At 41.5% G+C, this 15332-nt stretch overlaps 1 protein-coding gene across 1 annotated transcript in view; it reads right to left on the bottom strand.

Annotated features, from left to right (window-relative positions):
* Positions 1 to 15332, bottom strand: part of LOC110532683 (glutamate receptor ionotropic, delta-1) — a 344048-nt gene that overhangs the window by 102933 nt on the left and 225783 nt on the right. The gene's annotated exons all lie outside the window — the stretch shown is intronic.

The following is a 15332-nucleotide window of genomic DNA, read 5'->3' as shown; positions in this document are numbered from 1 at the left end:
TCCACACGCATACACATGTACGATCACACACATGCACACACACACAGATGCATTGTATATCAGAATGCACATAGCTGCATACACAAATTCGCTAGAGAGGATAGAGAACTGACAGTGCTAACATACTAGTCAGCCTATTAGGTACACCACCCTGTTCAAGAAAATGGATTGCTCCTACAGACAGTGACCGTGGCTTGCTAAATAAAGCAGGCAGACCGGCAACAAGACATTCAGTTGCTGTTCGATTGAATGTTAGAGCCTGCAAAATGAGTGACCTAAGCGACTTTGAGCGTGGTATGATCATCAGTGCCAGGCATGACAGATCCAGTATCTCAGAAATGTCCGGCCTCCTGGGCTTTTCACACATGACAGTGTCTAGGGTTTACCGAGAATGGTGTGACAAACATCCAGCCATTGGCAGTCCTGTGGGAGAAAACAGCTCGTTGATGAGAGAGGTCAAAGGAGAATGGCAAGAATTGTGCAAGTTAACAGGCGAGCCACAAACAGACAAATAATGTCTCAGGTCAACAGTGGTGCACAGAAAGACATCTCAAAACGCACAACTCGTCCCGAAGAGGCTATTACAGCAGACGACCACGCAGGGTTCCACTCCTATCAGCTAAAAACAAGAAGAAGCGTCTCCAGCGTTTCCTGTTGCATCATGCTGATGGTGCAAGCAGCATGAGTCCATGGACCCATCCTGAATGGTACAGGCTGGTGGCAGCAGTGTAGTGATGTGGGGAATGTTTTCCTGGCACACTTTAGGTCCCATGATCCCAATTGAGCAAAGTGTCTATGCCCCAAATAATTCAAGCTGTTCTGGAGGCAGAGGGGGTCCGACCAGGTACTAGATGGGTGTACCTAATAAGTTGTATGTTGTTGTGTTCATACTGCTCAGGGCCACAAAGGGAAATTACAATAACAAGAAAACATTTGACCAAATTCATGCAGCAGACCGACATACTGTGCACATCTGCTTTCTTCCTTGTGCTCTTTTGGTCAGAACTATAGGCCCATGTCTGGCCACAATAACCTCACTCACAATGAACACAACCTGTTGTACTTTCCAAAATGTACTCTTCAGGATTCATACTTTAGACATTGTATTTTCTCCTGATCCCCAAATCATTTTGAAGCAAAAGTGTGGTGTTTTCTCTCTCTCTTTATCTCTCTCTTTATTTCTCTCCCTGTCTCGAGTTTACCTAGCTTATTGTGAAACAGGGAAAATAAGTTATTGGTTTCACGATTTCCCTTTGTGAAAAAAACACTTCTGTTTTCATCTTGAAACCAGAGAATGAGAGTAAATGTAATGGACTAGAAATGAGGCCTCAAGGACAATGGACAGGTTTACTCAAGTCATTCCCCAAGGCAAATGTATGGAGAATAACACAACGTCAACTTTGGTCCTGCCTTTAAAAAAAAAGAGTTTTCAGTGGCATTTCTCTCATACCACCACAAAATGTATCCTGGATGAAAGGCGGCCATGCAACATCTCAGGGTGAGGGCCCAGGCTAAGATGGCTGACACTGACATCAAAGTCCCAGTGCTAAACCTAGGGCTGCCTTCCAGAGCACAGCTACACTATCCTGGCCATGGACAGGGGGCAGAAAAGAGGATTAATGGGGAATTATGGGTCAGATTTCTGGACATGTTTTCTCAAGCATCACTTCTGAATACAAAATCTGGAATAAATATACTCCTTCCCGGAGAGAGAATTCAAGGTCTTGCAGTGAATCTGCTATGAGGCTCAGTTTCATCACACAAAAAAATATGCCCAAACACATTTAATAACCTTTGCGTATGATTCAATACATTTGTGGTGAAAATAACTGCAGCATTATTTAGAAAACATTTGCTGTCATAACACCTTGATAAAAAAAGTATTGTGGGCAGACGGAAAATAGCAATAGCATCGCATACAGTACATCTTGATGGAAATGTGTTCTATATGCATCAGCCTTTTGTGTACTGAGGCAAATGCCATTACAAAGATAAGACCTCATCCTCCCGTTCCTCTGTCAATCATGATATCAACCTCCATCTATGTTAATGCAGCCTAATTAGATTACTCAGACTCTAATCGACTTCAGTGCCTCTGATCAGAGCTTGACATGCAAGGGCGGTGGAGGCCATGGCATCCTCATTGTGTGTGTGTGTGTGTGTGTGTGTGTGTGTGTGTGTGTGTGTGTGTGCATATGTATGTGTGTGTGTGTGTGTGGTTGTACATATACAGGTGCATATGTGGGTGAACTTAAAGGGATAAAAAAATCATGAAAATCCTGTCAATTTGGTGAAAGCCAAACAAAAACACACATGCACGCGCACATTACGTGCACACACACACACACACACACACACACACACACACACACACACACACACACACACACACACACACACACACACACACACACACACACACACAAGCACACACACAAGCACACACACGCATTGTAAATCAGACAGCATACAGCTGCATGAACAAATTCGCTAGAGAGAATAGAGAACTGACAGTGCTAACATACATTGTTGTGTTCATACTGCTCAGGGCTACAATAACAAGAAAACACTTGACCAAACTCATGCAGCAGACCGACATAATGTGCACATCTGCTTTCTTCCTTGTGCTCCTTCGGGCAAAACTATAGGCCCATGTCTGGCCACAATAAACTCACTCACAATGAACAAATGAACATAACCTGGAGCGTAATTTCTGTTGTACTGTCCAAACTGTACTCTTCAGTCTATTGATTTGGTGAAAGCCTATTTTCTATCAGTGGGTAAAATAAACAATTTCACCATGATTTAACTTGTGGTCCAACTGTGAAATCAGGAAATCATGTAGGAACTCGCCACTCGCTTTTAAAACAATTACCTCTCCAGATCACCAAATCTGCCAATAGATGGTATGGGCATACTTGTCTAGAACACATCTATCTTCTATATCGTCACGACAAAGTACAGTGCCTTCTGAAAGTATTCATACCCCTTGACTTATTCCACATTTTGTTGTGTTACAGCCTGAATCCAAAATGGATTACACCCATCTACACACAATAGCCCATAATGACAAAGTGAAAACATGTATTTAGAAATGGTTGCAAATGTATTGAAAATGAAATATTTACACAAGTATTTACACTCGAGTCAATCACCTTAAGGCGGTGATTACAGCTGTGAGTGTTTCTGGGTGTCTAAGAGCTTTGCAAACCTGGATTATACAATATTTGCACATTATTCTTTTTTAAATTCTTCAACCTCAATTTTGCCTGTGCTTAGCTCTTTTTATAAAAAATAAAACCCTAGTCCTTGCCGATGACAAGCATACCCATAACATGATACAGCTACCGCCATGCTTGAAAATATGAAGAGCGGTACTCAGGGATGTGTTGTACTTGCTCCAAACATAGCTCTTTGTATTCAGGACAAAAAGCTCTTTGTATTCAGGACAAAAAACTGCAACATTTTTTGCCGTTTTACTATTGCAAACACAATCAATGTTTTGGAATATTTTTATTCTCGACAGGCTTCCTTCTTTTCACTCATTTATGTTAGTATTGTGGAGTAACTACAATGTTGTTGCTCAATCTTCAGTTTTCTCCTATCACAACTGTTAAACTCTGTAACTGTTTTAAAGTCACCGTTGGCCTTATGGTGAAATCCTTCAGCGGTTTCTTTCCTCTCCGGCAATGGCTTCCCTTCAGGACATCTACAGCATCCAGTGTCACAAGAAGGCCAAGAAAATCATAAAGGACCTCAGCCACCCAAGCATGAGCCTGTTAATAACTACGTTATCATCCAGAAGACAAGGTCAGTACAGGTGCATCAATGCTGGGACTGAGAGAATGAAAAAGCTTCTATCTCAAGGCCGTCAGACTGTTAAATAGCCATCACTAGCCGGCCTCCACCCAGTACCCTGCCCTGAACTTAGTCACTGCCACTAGTCGGCTACCACCCAGTTACTCAACCCTGAACCTTAGAGGCTGCTGCCCTATGTACATAGACATGGAACAAAGGTCACTTTAATAATGGAACACTGGTCACTTTAATAATGTTTATGTACTGTTTTACACATTTAATATATATATACACAGTGCCTTGCGAAAGTATTCGGCCCCCTTGAACTTTGCGACCTTTTGCCACATTTCAGGCTTCAAACATAAAGATATAAAACTGTATTTTTTGTGAAGAATCAACAACAAGTGGGACACAATCATGAAGTGGAACGACATTTATTGGATATTTCTTTAACAAATCAAAAACTGAAAAATTGGGCGTGCAAAATTATTCAGCCCCCTTAAGTTAATACTTTGTAGCGCCACCTTTTGCTGCGATTACAGCTGTAAGTCGCTTGGGGTATGTCTCTATCAGTTTTGCACATCGAGAGACTGACATTTTTTCCCATTCCTCCTTGCAAAACAGCTTGAGCTCAATGAGGTTGGATGGAGAGCATTTGTGAACAGCAGTTTTCAGTTCTTTCCACAGATTCTCGATTGGATTCAGGTCTGGACTTTGACTTGGCCATTCTAACACCTGGATATGTTTATTTTTGAACCAGTCCATTGTAGATTTTGCTTTATGTTTTGGATCATTGTCTTGTTGGAAGACAAATATCCGTCCCAGTCTCAGGTCTTTTGCAGATTCCATCAGGTTCTTCCAGAATGGTCCTGTATTTGGCTCCATCCATCTTCCCATCAATTTTAACCATATTCCCTGTCCCTGCTGAAGAAAAGCAGGCCCAAACCATGATGCTGCCACCACCATGTTTGACAGTGGGGATGGTGTGTTCAGCTGTGTTGCTTTTACGCCAAACATAACGTTTTGCATTGTTGCTAAAAAGTTCAATTTTGGTTTCATCTGACCAGAGCACCTTCTTCCACATGTTTGGTGTGTCTCCCAGGTGGCTTGTGGCAAACTTTAAACAACACTTTTTATGGATATCTTTAAGAAATGGCTTTCTTCTTGCCACTCTTCCATAAAGGCCAGATTTGTGCAATATTCGACTGATTGTTGTCCTATGGACAGAGTCTCCCACCTCAGCTGTAGATCTCTGCAGTTCATCCAGAGTGATCATGGGCCTCTTGGCTGCATCTCTGATCAGTCTTCTCCTTGTATGAGCTGAAAGTTTAGAGGGACGGCCAGGTCTTGGTAGATTTGCAGTGGTCTGATACTCCTTCCATTTCAATATTATCGCTTGCACAGTGCTCCTTGGGATGTTTAAAGCTTGGGAAATCTTTTTGTATCCAAATCTGGCTTTAAACTTCTTCACAACAGTATCTCGGACCTGCCTGGTGTGTTCCATGTTCTTCATGATGCTCTCAACGCTTTTAACGGACCTCTGAGACTATCACAGTGCAGGTGCATTTATACGGAGACTTGATTACACACAGGTGGATTGTATTTATCATCATTAGTCATTTAGGTCAACATTGGATCATTCAGAGATCCTCACTGAACTTCTGGAGAGAGTTTGCTGCACTGAAAGTAAAGGGGCTGAATAATTTTGCACGCCCAATTTTTCAGTTTTTGATCTGTTAAAAAAGTTTGAAATATCCAATAAATGTCGTTCCACTTCATGATTGTGTCCCACTTGTTGTTGATTCTTCACAAAAAAATACAGTTTTATATCTTTATGTTTGAAGCCTGAAATGTGGCAAAAGGTCGCAAAGTTCAAGGGGGCCGAATACTTTCGCAAGGCACTGTATATATATATATATATATATATATATATATATATTGTATTCTAGTCAAAGGTCTGAATACTTATGTAAATAAGGTATTTCTGTTGAGTTTTTTAATAAAGTATGAAGTGTTGTGTTTCGACTGATGAGGAAAAAAACAACTTAATCCGTTTTAGAATAAATAAGACTGTAATGTTTACAAAGAGGTGTGAATACCTTCCCGAATGCACTGTATATACAAAAGTATGTGGACACCCCATCAAATTAGTGGATTCGGCTATTTCAGTGACACCCGTTGCTGACAGGTGTGTAAAATCGAGCACACAGCCATGCAATCTCCATAGACAAACATTGGCAGTAGAATGGCCTTACTGAAGAACTCAGTGACTTTCAACGTGGCACCGTTATAGGATGCCACCTTTCCAACAAGTTCAGTTGGTCAAATTTCTGCCCTGCTAGAGCTGACCCGGTCAACTGTAAGTGCTGTTATTGTGAAGGTGAAACGGCTCAGCTGTGAATTGGTAGGACAGACAAGCTCACAGAACAGGACTGCCGAGTGCTGAAGCGCATAGCGCATAAAAATCATCTGTCCTCTGTTGCAACACTCACTACAGAGTTCCAAACTGCCTCTGGAAGCAACGTCAGCACAATAACTGTTTGTCGGGAGCTTCATGAAATGGGTTTCCATAGCCGAGCAGCTGCACACAAGCCTAAGATCAGCATGTGCAATGCTCACCGCCAGCTGACTCTGGAGCAGCGGAACTGCGTCCTCTGGAGTGATGAATCACGCTTCACCATCTGGAAGTCTGACGGGTGAATCTGTGTTTTGCGGATGCCAATCCAGGAGAGAGAACGCTTCCTGCCCGAATGCAGAGTGTAAATTTTGGTGGAGTAATAATGGTCTGGGGCTGTTTTTCATGGTTTGGGCAGGCCCCTTAGTTCTAGTGAATGGAAATCTTAACTCTACAGCATACAATGACATTCTAGACGATTCTGTGCTTCCAATTTGTGGCAACAGTTTGGGGAAGGCACTTCACTGTTTCAGCATGACAATGTCTCCATGAACAACGTGAGGATCATAAAGAAATGGTTTGCCAAGATCGGTGTGGAAGAACTTGACTGGCCTGCAGAGAGCCCTGACCTCAACACGATCAAACACCTTTGGGATGAATTGGAACGCCGACTATGAGCCAGGCCTAATCGCCCAACAACAGTGCCCGACCTCACTAATGCTCTTGTTGCTGAATTGAAGTCCCCGCAGCAATGTTCAAAATTCCAGTGGAAAGCCTTCCCAGAAGAGTGGAAGCTATTATAGCAGCAAGGGGGGGGGGCAACTCCATGTTGATGTTAGACCGTCCCGTTCTGACCTTTATTTCCTTTGATTTGTCATTATTTAGTATGGTGAGTTGGGGTGGGCAGTCTATGTTTGTTTTTCTATGATTTTGGGATTTCTATGTTTCGGCCTAGTATGATTCTCAATCAGAGGCAGGTGTCATTAGTTGTCTCTGATTGAGAATCAGACTTAGGTAGCCTGGGTTTCACGGTTTGTTTGTGGGTGATTGTCTATGTTAGTTGCTTGTGTCAGCGCAGTTCTCATTATAGCGTCATGGTCGTTATTCGTTTATTGTTTTGCATAGTTTGTATTCAGTGCTCATTGCTTTCTTTAATTTAAAAAAATCATCATGAACACATACCCCGCTGCGCTTTGGTCCGCTTCATACGACGATCGTGACATAGACGAGCAGGTGTCGACATACACATACTTTTGGTAAATTAGTGTATGTGACCAATAAATGTTATTTAGTTAGGAAGGAAGGATGTCTGTATATTTGTAGTGACTGTGTGTATTAATACAGCATCCAAAGTGTAAGGAATGACTTCACCATGCTCAAAGGCATATTCAGTGTCTTTTTTTATTGTTTTTATTTTAACCAGTCCACCAATAGGTCTTTGTGAGGCATTGGAAAACCTCCCTGGTCGACTGAGGGACCTTACAGATAATTGCATGCGTGTGGTACAGAGATGAGGTAGTCATTCAAAAATCATGTTAAACACTTATTGCACACAGAGTAAGTCCATGCAACTTGTTATGTGACTTGTTAAGCAAATTTTTTTTATCCTGAACTTTAGACCTGCCATAACAAAGGGGAAAAATACTTGTTAATGCAACACATTTTAGCTTTACTTTTTTAATGAATTTGTTCATTCTAAAAGCATAATTCCACTTTGACATTATGGGGTATTGTGTGTAGGCCAGTGACACAAAAGCAACATTTAGTGCATTTTAAATTCAGTCTGTAGCACAAAAAAATTGTGTAAAAAGTCAAAGGGTGGGAATACTTTCTGAAGGCACTTCATACACTGAGTATATAAAACATTACAAACATCTGCTCTTTCCATAGTTAGACTTCTTTTAAAGATATCGGGCCCAAAAATGGTTACTGTTGTTTTACACCACTATATTTAGTGAAAAATAATAAAATGGATACAATACTTTGAACCGTCTCTGACTTTCTTTATGCATTAAAGGGATACTTCAGGATTTTGGCAATGAGGCACTGTATCTACTTCCCCAGAGTCAGATTAACTTGTGGATAGGTTTTTTTAAGTCTCTGTTTAAGTCTCTAGCATCCTAGCAGATACCCATAAACTTCTTGTCATTGCACTAATGCTAACTGGAAGTTGTGCTAGCGCTAGGTAGCAACTACCTTCAAATTGCACGCAGAGACATGCAATTTTAATTCACAAGTTTATCTGACTCGATAAGTCTATAACGGGCCTCATTGCCAAAATCCCAAAGTATCCCTTGAAGGCCAATCTCCTGCGATGTGCGGCAGCTAAATCAATCTCCCACCTAATACCAGTCTAATACCTCCTCCTCTGAGAAGAGAGCAGGACATAAAGAGGGCAGTGACAGATGTCCCACTCCACACTCATTATGAATCCCAGGTAATCTCGACACCGCCCAGGGAGGAGCATGACGCATCCAGGGCCAGTTTTGATTCACTACAAAAAAATTGACTTTATTTAGGTATTATACACTGAGTGTACAAAACATTAGGAACACCTAATATTGGGATGCATCCCCTTTTCCCCCCAGAACAGCCTCAATTCTTCGGGGCATAGACTACAAGGTGTCGGAAGCATTCCACAGGGATGCTGGCCCGTGTTGACTCCAATGCTAGTAAGATGACGCCGACAGACATGGCAACTCTGCGCTAGCTCCTAAGCACCTTTGCTGTATTTGTTTTTTTTGTGTATATTATTTAAAACATTATAAGCCCAGAACGTTTTTGTGTTATTACATACAGGTGGAAAGAACTATGACCGGGAAAATTACTTTCCCAAATTTGATCCTTTGTTTGAACCCCCAGGGCAATTGAACTTATCCCAAAGATTGCTCCAAGACGCCGCCAGCGGAGAAGAGGTATTCGGAGAGGACTTCTAGTCTGACTCAGGAAGCGGGCACACCATCCATCGCTTCTGAGTATATTACTCGCTAATGTTCAGTCTCTGGACAATAAAGTAGATGAGCTCAGGGCAAGGATCTCCTTCCAGAGTGACATCAGAAACTGTAACATACTCTGTTTCACAGAATCATGGCTCTCACCGGATATACTGTCTCTGTCCATACAGCCAGTTGGGTTCTCAGTAAATCACGCAGACAGGAATAAAGAACTTGTGTATGTTTCATTATTAACCACTCATGGTGTGATTGTGATAACATACAAAAACTCAAGTCATTTTGTTCGCCCGACCTACAATATGCCGACCTTATCACCCCCCAAGATAGGAAAATGCTACCAAAGTTCTATCAACACATTGATTGTAGTACTCGCACTGGGAAAACACTAGATCACTGCTATTCTCTCTTCTGGGATGCCTACAAGGCCCTCCCCAGCCCTCCTTTCAGCAAATCAGATAACGACTACATTTTGCTCCTCCCTTCTTATAGGCAGAAACTCAAAAAGGATGTACCAATGTACCAGTATTGTACCAGTATTCAACGCTGGTCTGACCAATCGGAATCCATGCTTCAAGATTGTTTTGATCACGCGGACTGGGATATGATCCGCGTAGCCTCAGAGAATAACATTGATGTATTCACGGACACGATGACTCATCAAGATGAGTTCATTAGGAAGTGTATAGGGGATGTTGTTCCCACTGTGACTATTGAAACCTACCCAAACTGGAAACCGTGGATAGATGGTAGCAAACCTCTCCCTCAACCACCACATTTAACCATGGCAAGGTGACTGGAAATATGGTTGAATACAAACAGCGTAGTTATTCCCTCCGTAACGCAATCAAACAGGCAAAACATCAGTACAGAGACAAAGTGGAGTCACAATTCAATGGCTCAGACATGAGATGTATGTGGCAGGGTCTACAGACCATCACGGATTACACCGTGAACACCGATGTCTTTCTCCCAGACAAGCAAAACACCTTCTTCGCCCACTTTGAGGTAAACACAGTGCCATCGATGCAAACCATTTCCATGGACTGTGGGCTCTCGTTCCCCATGGTCGAGTAAGACATATAAGCGTGTTAACCTTTTGCATGTAGGGGGCAGTATTTTCATTTTTGGCTAAAAAACGTACCATTTGAAACTGCCTATTTCTCAGCCCCAGAAACTAGAATATGCATATAATTGTCAGAATAGGATAGAAAACACTCTAAAGTTTCCAAAACTTTAAAAATATTGTCTGTGAGTATAACAGAACTGATATTGCAGGCAAAACCCTGAGGAAAATCCAATCAGGAAGTGCCTCTTATTTTGAAATCTCTCTGTTCCTATGCATGCTTATCCTCCATTTAAAGGGATATCAACCAGATTCCTTTTTCTATGGCTTCCCTAAGGTGTCAACAGTGTTTAGACATAGTTTCAGGCTTTTATTTTGAAAAATGAGGGTGAAAGATCACATTGTGTAAGTGGATAGGTGGGGGCTCTCAGAGTGAGTTTTGCGCTACAGAGTAAAGCGGCCATTGTTTCTCCCGGTGTTATTGAAAAACTTACACACCCGGTTTATATATTATCAAATATATATTTTAAAAACCTGCAGGATTGATTATACATTTTTTTGACATGTTTCTGTGGACATTATGGATATTATTTTGAATTTTTGTCTGCATTGTGGTGACCGCTCTTTCCTGTGGATTTCTGAACATAACGTGACAAACAAACAGAGGTATTTTGGGTATAAAAATAATATTTATGGAACAAAATAAACATTTGTTGTGTAACTGGGAGTCTCGTGAGTGAAAACATCCGAAGATCATCAAAGGTAAATGATTAATTTGATTGCTTTTTGATTTTCGTGACCTAGCTACTTAATGCTTAGTGTACATAATGTTTTGTTATGCTATCGATAAACTTACACAAACGCTTGGATTGCTTTCGCTGTAAAGCATAATTTCAAAATCTGAGACGACAGGTGTATTAACAAAAGGCTAAGCTGTGTTTTGCAATATTGCACTTGTGATTTCATGAATATGAATATTTTTTTGTTAGATTATTTGACTGTGGCACTATGCTAATCAGCGGTTGCTGATGAAAATGATCCCGCTAACGGGATGGGTAGCGTCAAAAAGTTTACCCTCGCAAGGCTGCCGGTCCAGACGGCATCACTAGCCGCATCCTCAGAGCATGCGCAGACCAGCTGGCTGGAGGGTTTATGGACATATTCAATATTTTTCCTTATCCCAGTTTGCGGTCGCCACTTCCTTCAAGATGTCCACCATTGTTCCTGAACCCAAGAAAGCAAAGGTGACTGAAATAAATGACTATCACCCCGGAGCATTCACTTCTGTAATCATGAAGTACTTTGAGAGGCTAGTTAAAGATCATATCACCTGAAGAAGGCACAACAGCACCTATTCAACCTCAGAAATTTGGCTTGGCCCCTAAGACTCTCACAAACTTTTACAGATGCACAGTTGAGAGCATCTTTTCGGGCTATATCACCGCCCGGTAAAGACGCTGTACTACCCGCAACCGCAGGGCTCTCCAGAGAGTGGTGCGTTCTGCCCAACGCATCACAGGGAGCAGACTGCCTGCCCTCCAGGACACCTACATCACCCAATGTCACACGAAGGCCAAAAAGATATTGAAGGACATCAACCACTCGAGCCACGGCCTGTTCACCCCGCTATCATCCAGCTGGGACTGAGAGACTGAAAAACAGCTTCTATCTCAAGGCCGTCAGACTGTTAAATAGCCATCACTAGCCGGCTACCACCTGGTAACTCAACCCTGCACCTTCCAGGTGTCACATTCTGACCATAGTTATTTTGTGTTTTTTTTTGTTTTAGTGTTGGTCAGGACATGAGCTGAGTGGGCATTCTATGTTGTGTGTCTAGTTTTCCCATTTCTATGTTTGGCCTGATATGCTTCTCAATCAGAGTCAGGTGTTAGTCACTGTCTCTGTTTGGGAACCATATTTAGGTAGCCTGTTTTGTGTTGGGTTTTGTGGGTGGTTGTTTCCTGTCTTCTGTCTTTGTGTCTATGCACCAGATAAGACTGTTTCGGTTTTTCACATTTGTTGTTTTGGTATTTTGTAGTGTTCATGTTTATTGTCTTTATTAAACATGTTGAACACTAACCACGCTGCGCTTTGGTCTGGTCCTTCGTCCACAGAAGAAAGCCGTTACACCAGGTTGCTGCCTTATATACATAGACATAGAATCACTGGTCACTTTATTAATGGAACACTAGTTACTTTAATAATGTTTACATTCTGCTTTAATCATTTCATATGTACAGTTGAAGTCGGAAGTTACACTTATACACTAACAGGCTGACTACACGGCTGACGTGCATGAGCGTTGCAAACTAAATTTTGAAATCTATTTTATTAAATTATTGCACCCACACTGCTCTTGCACGCCAACGAGTGTCTGCGTTGCCAAGGGCTAAAATAGAAGTCAGTTCTATTTCTGACGCAAATCACGCTGCAAGTCCTGCCTCTCCCATCTCCTCATTGGTTTATAGAAGCAGGTACCCACGTGCCATCTCCTCATTGGTTATACCAAGGTGGGTGACTGAAAGACGAACGAGGTCAGTGGTGGTAATACACGTAATTTATGAAAGTTGCCAATCGCAATATAAAGTCAAGAGCAGAAAAAGCCTGGAAGGAGGAGAGATGACTATAAACGATTCGGTTGACCGTTTTATGTGTGGATTAACTGGCGGAGTAGAGGACCTTATGCATTTCAGGTAAAATAACAACTCAATGTTTATATCCCAGGACAAATTAGCTAGCAACAGCAAGCTAGCCATAAAGGACAAATAAACTAGCAAGTGCAAGCTAGCTAGCTAAATTGCCGGAAATGTTTAACGCTTTTCGACCTGTCCCCAAAATAATATAATTGGTTCAGACTTTGTTTTAATTTTTTAACCTGCATGTCGTGATCACATTTGGTGTGGGGGGACAAAATAGATTTATGCATGATGGCGCACGATGGTGCTCGCGGTTTGGGTTCCGTGTTAGGTTGGAGTCATTAAAAAACATTTTTTTCAACCACTACAAAAATGTCTTGTTAACAAACTGAAGTTTTGGCAAGTCGGTTAGGACATCTACTTTGTGCATGATGCAAGTAATTTTTACAGACATATTTTTTCACTTATAATTCACTGTATCACATTTCCAGTAGTGTCTGAAGATTACATACACGAAGACTGTCCCTTTAAACAGCTTGGAAAATTCCCGAAAATTATGTCATGGTTTTAGAAGCTTCTGATAGGCTAACTGACATCATTTGAGTCATTTAAGGTGTACCTGTGGATGTATTTCAAGGCCTACCTTCAAACTCAGTGCCTCTTTGCTTGACATCATGGGAAAATCAAAGGAAATCAGCCAAGACCTCAGAAAAAAATTGTAGACCTCCACAAGTGTGGTTCATCCTTGGGAGAAATTTCCAAACGCCTGAAGGTACCACGTTCATCTGTACAAACAATAGTACACAAGTATAAACACCATGGTACCACGCAGCCGCCATACCGCTCAGGAAGGAGACGTGTTCTGTCTCCTAGAGATGAACGTACTTTGGTGCAAAAAGTGCAAATCAATCCCAGAACAACAGCAAAGGACCTTGTGAAGATGCTGGAGGAAACAGGTACAAAAGTATCTATATCCATAGTAAAATGAGTCCTATATCGACATTACATGAAAGGCCACTTAGCAAGGAAGAAGCCACGCTCCAAAACCGCCATAAAAAAGCCAGAATACGGTTTGCAACTTTACATGGGGACAAAGATCGTAGTTCTTGGAGAAATGTCCTCTGGTCTGATGAAAAAAAATAGAACTGTTTGGCCATAATGACCATTGTTATGTTTGGAGGAATAAGGTAGAGGCTTGCAAGCCGAAGTACATCATCCCAACTGTGTAGCACGGGGGTGGCAGCATCATATTGTGGGGGTGCTTTGCTGCAGGAGGGACTGGTGCACTTCACAAAATAGATGGCATCATGAAGTAGGAAAATTATGTGGATATATTGAAGCAACATCTCAAGACATCAGTCAGGAAGTTGAAGCTTGGTCGCAAATGGGCCTTCCAAGTTGACAATGACCCCAGGCATACTTCCAAAGTTGTGGCAAAATGGCCTAAGGACAACAAAGTCAAGGTATTGGAGTGACCATCACAAAGCCCTGACCTCAATCGTATAGAAAATTTGTGGGCAGAACTGAAAAAGCGTGTGCGAGCAAGGAGGCCTACAAACCTGACTCAGCTACACCAGCTCGGTCAGGAGGAATTGGCCAAAATTCACCCAACTTATTGTGGGAAGCTTGTGGAATGCTACCCAAAACGTTTGACCCAAGTGAAACAATTTAAAGGCAATGCTACCAAATACTAATTGAGTGTATGTAAACTTCTGACCCACTGGGAATGTGAAATAAAAGCTGAAATAAATAATTCTGTCAACTATTATTCTGACATTTCACATTCTTAAAATTAAGTGGTGATCCTAACTGACCTAAGACAGGGAATTTTTACTAGGATTAAATGTCAGGAATTGTGAAAAACTGAGTTTAAATGTATTTGGCTAAGCTGTATGTAAATTTCTGACTTAAACTGTATATACTGTATTCTATTCTACTGTGTTTTAGCCAATGCCACTCTGACATTGCTCGTCCTAATATTTATATATTTATTAATTCCATTATTTTACTTTTAGATTCGTTTTTATTGTTGTGAATTGTTAGATATTACTGCAATGTTGGAGCTAGGAACACAAGCATTTCGCTACATTCGCAATAACATCTGCTAAATATGTGTATGTGACCAATAACATTTGATTTCATTTGATTTGATGCTTCAAACAAGTTGTCTGGATGTCCTTGGGTAGTGGATCATTATTGAAACATGTGGGAAACATTTGAGAGTGAAAAACCCAGCAGCGTTGATGTTCTTGACCCACTCAAACCGGTGCGCCTGGCCCCTACTACTATATCCCGTTCACAGACACTTAAATATTTTGTCTTGCCCATTTACCCTCTGCATGGCACACATGCACAATTCATATCTCAATTGTCTCAAGGTTTAAAAATCCTTATTTAATCTGTCTGCTGCCCTTCATCTACACTGATTGAAGTGGATTTAACAGGTGACATCAATAAGGAGTCATAGATTTCACCTGGATTCACCT

The sequence above is a fragment of the Oncorhynchus mykiss genome, chromosome 1 (genome assembly GCF_013265735.2).
Source record: "Oncorhynchus mykiss isolate Arlee chromosome 1, USDA_OmykA_1.1, whole genome shotgun sequence".
Lineage (NCBI taxonomy): Eukaryota > Metazoa > Chordata > Actinopteri > Salmoniformes > Salmonidae > Oncorhynchus > Oncorhynchus mykiss.
Note: the sequence above shows the minus strand (reverse complement) of the source record. Positions and strands in the feature narration are given on the sequence as shown.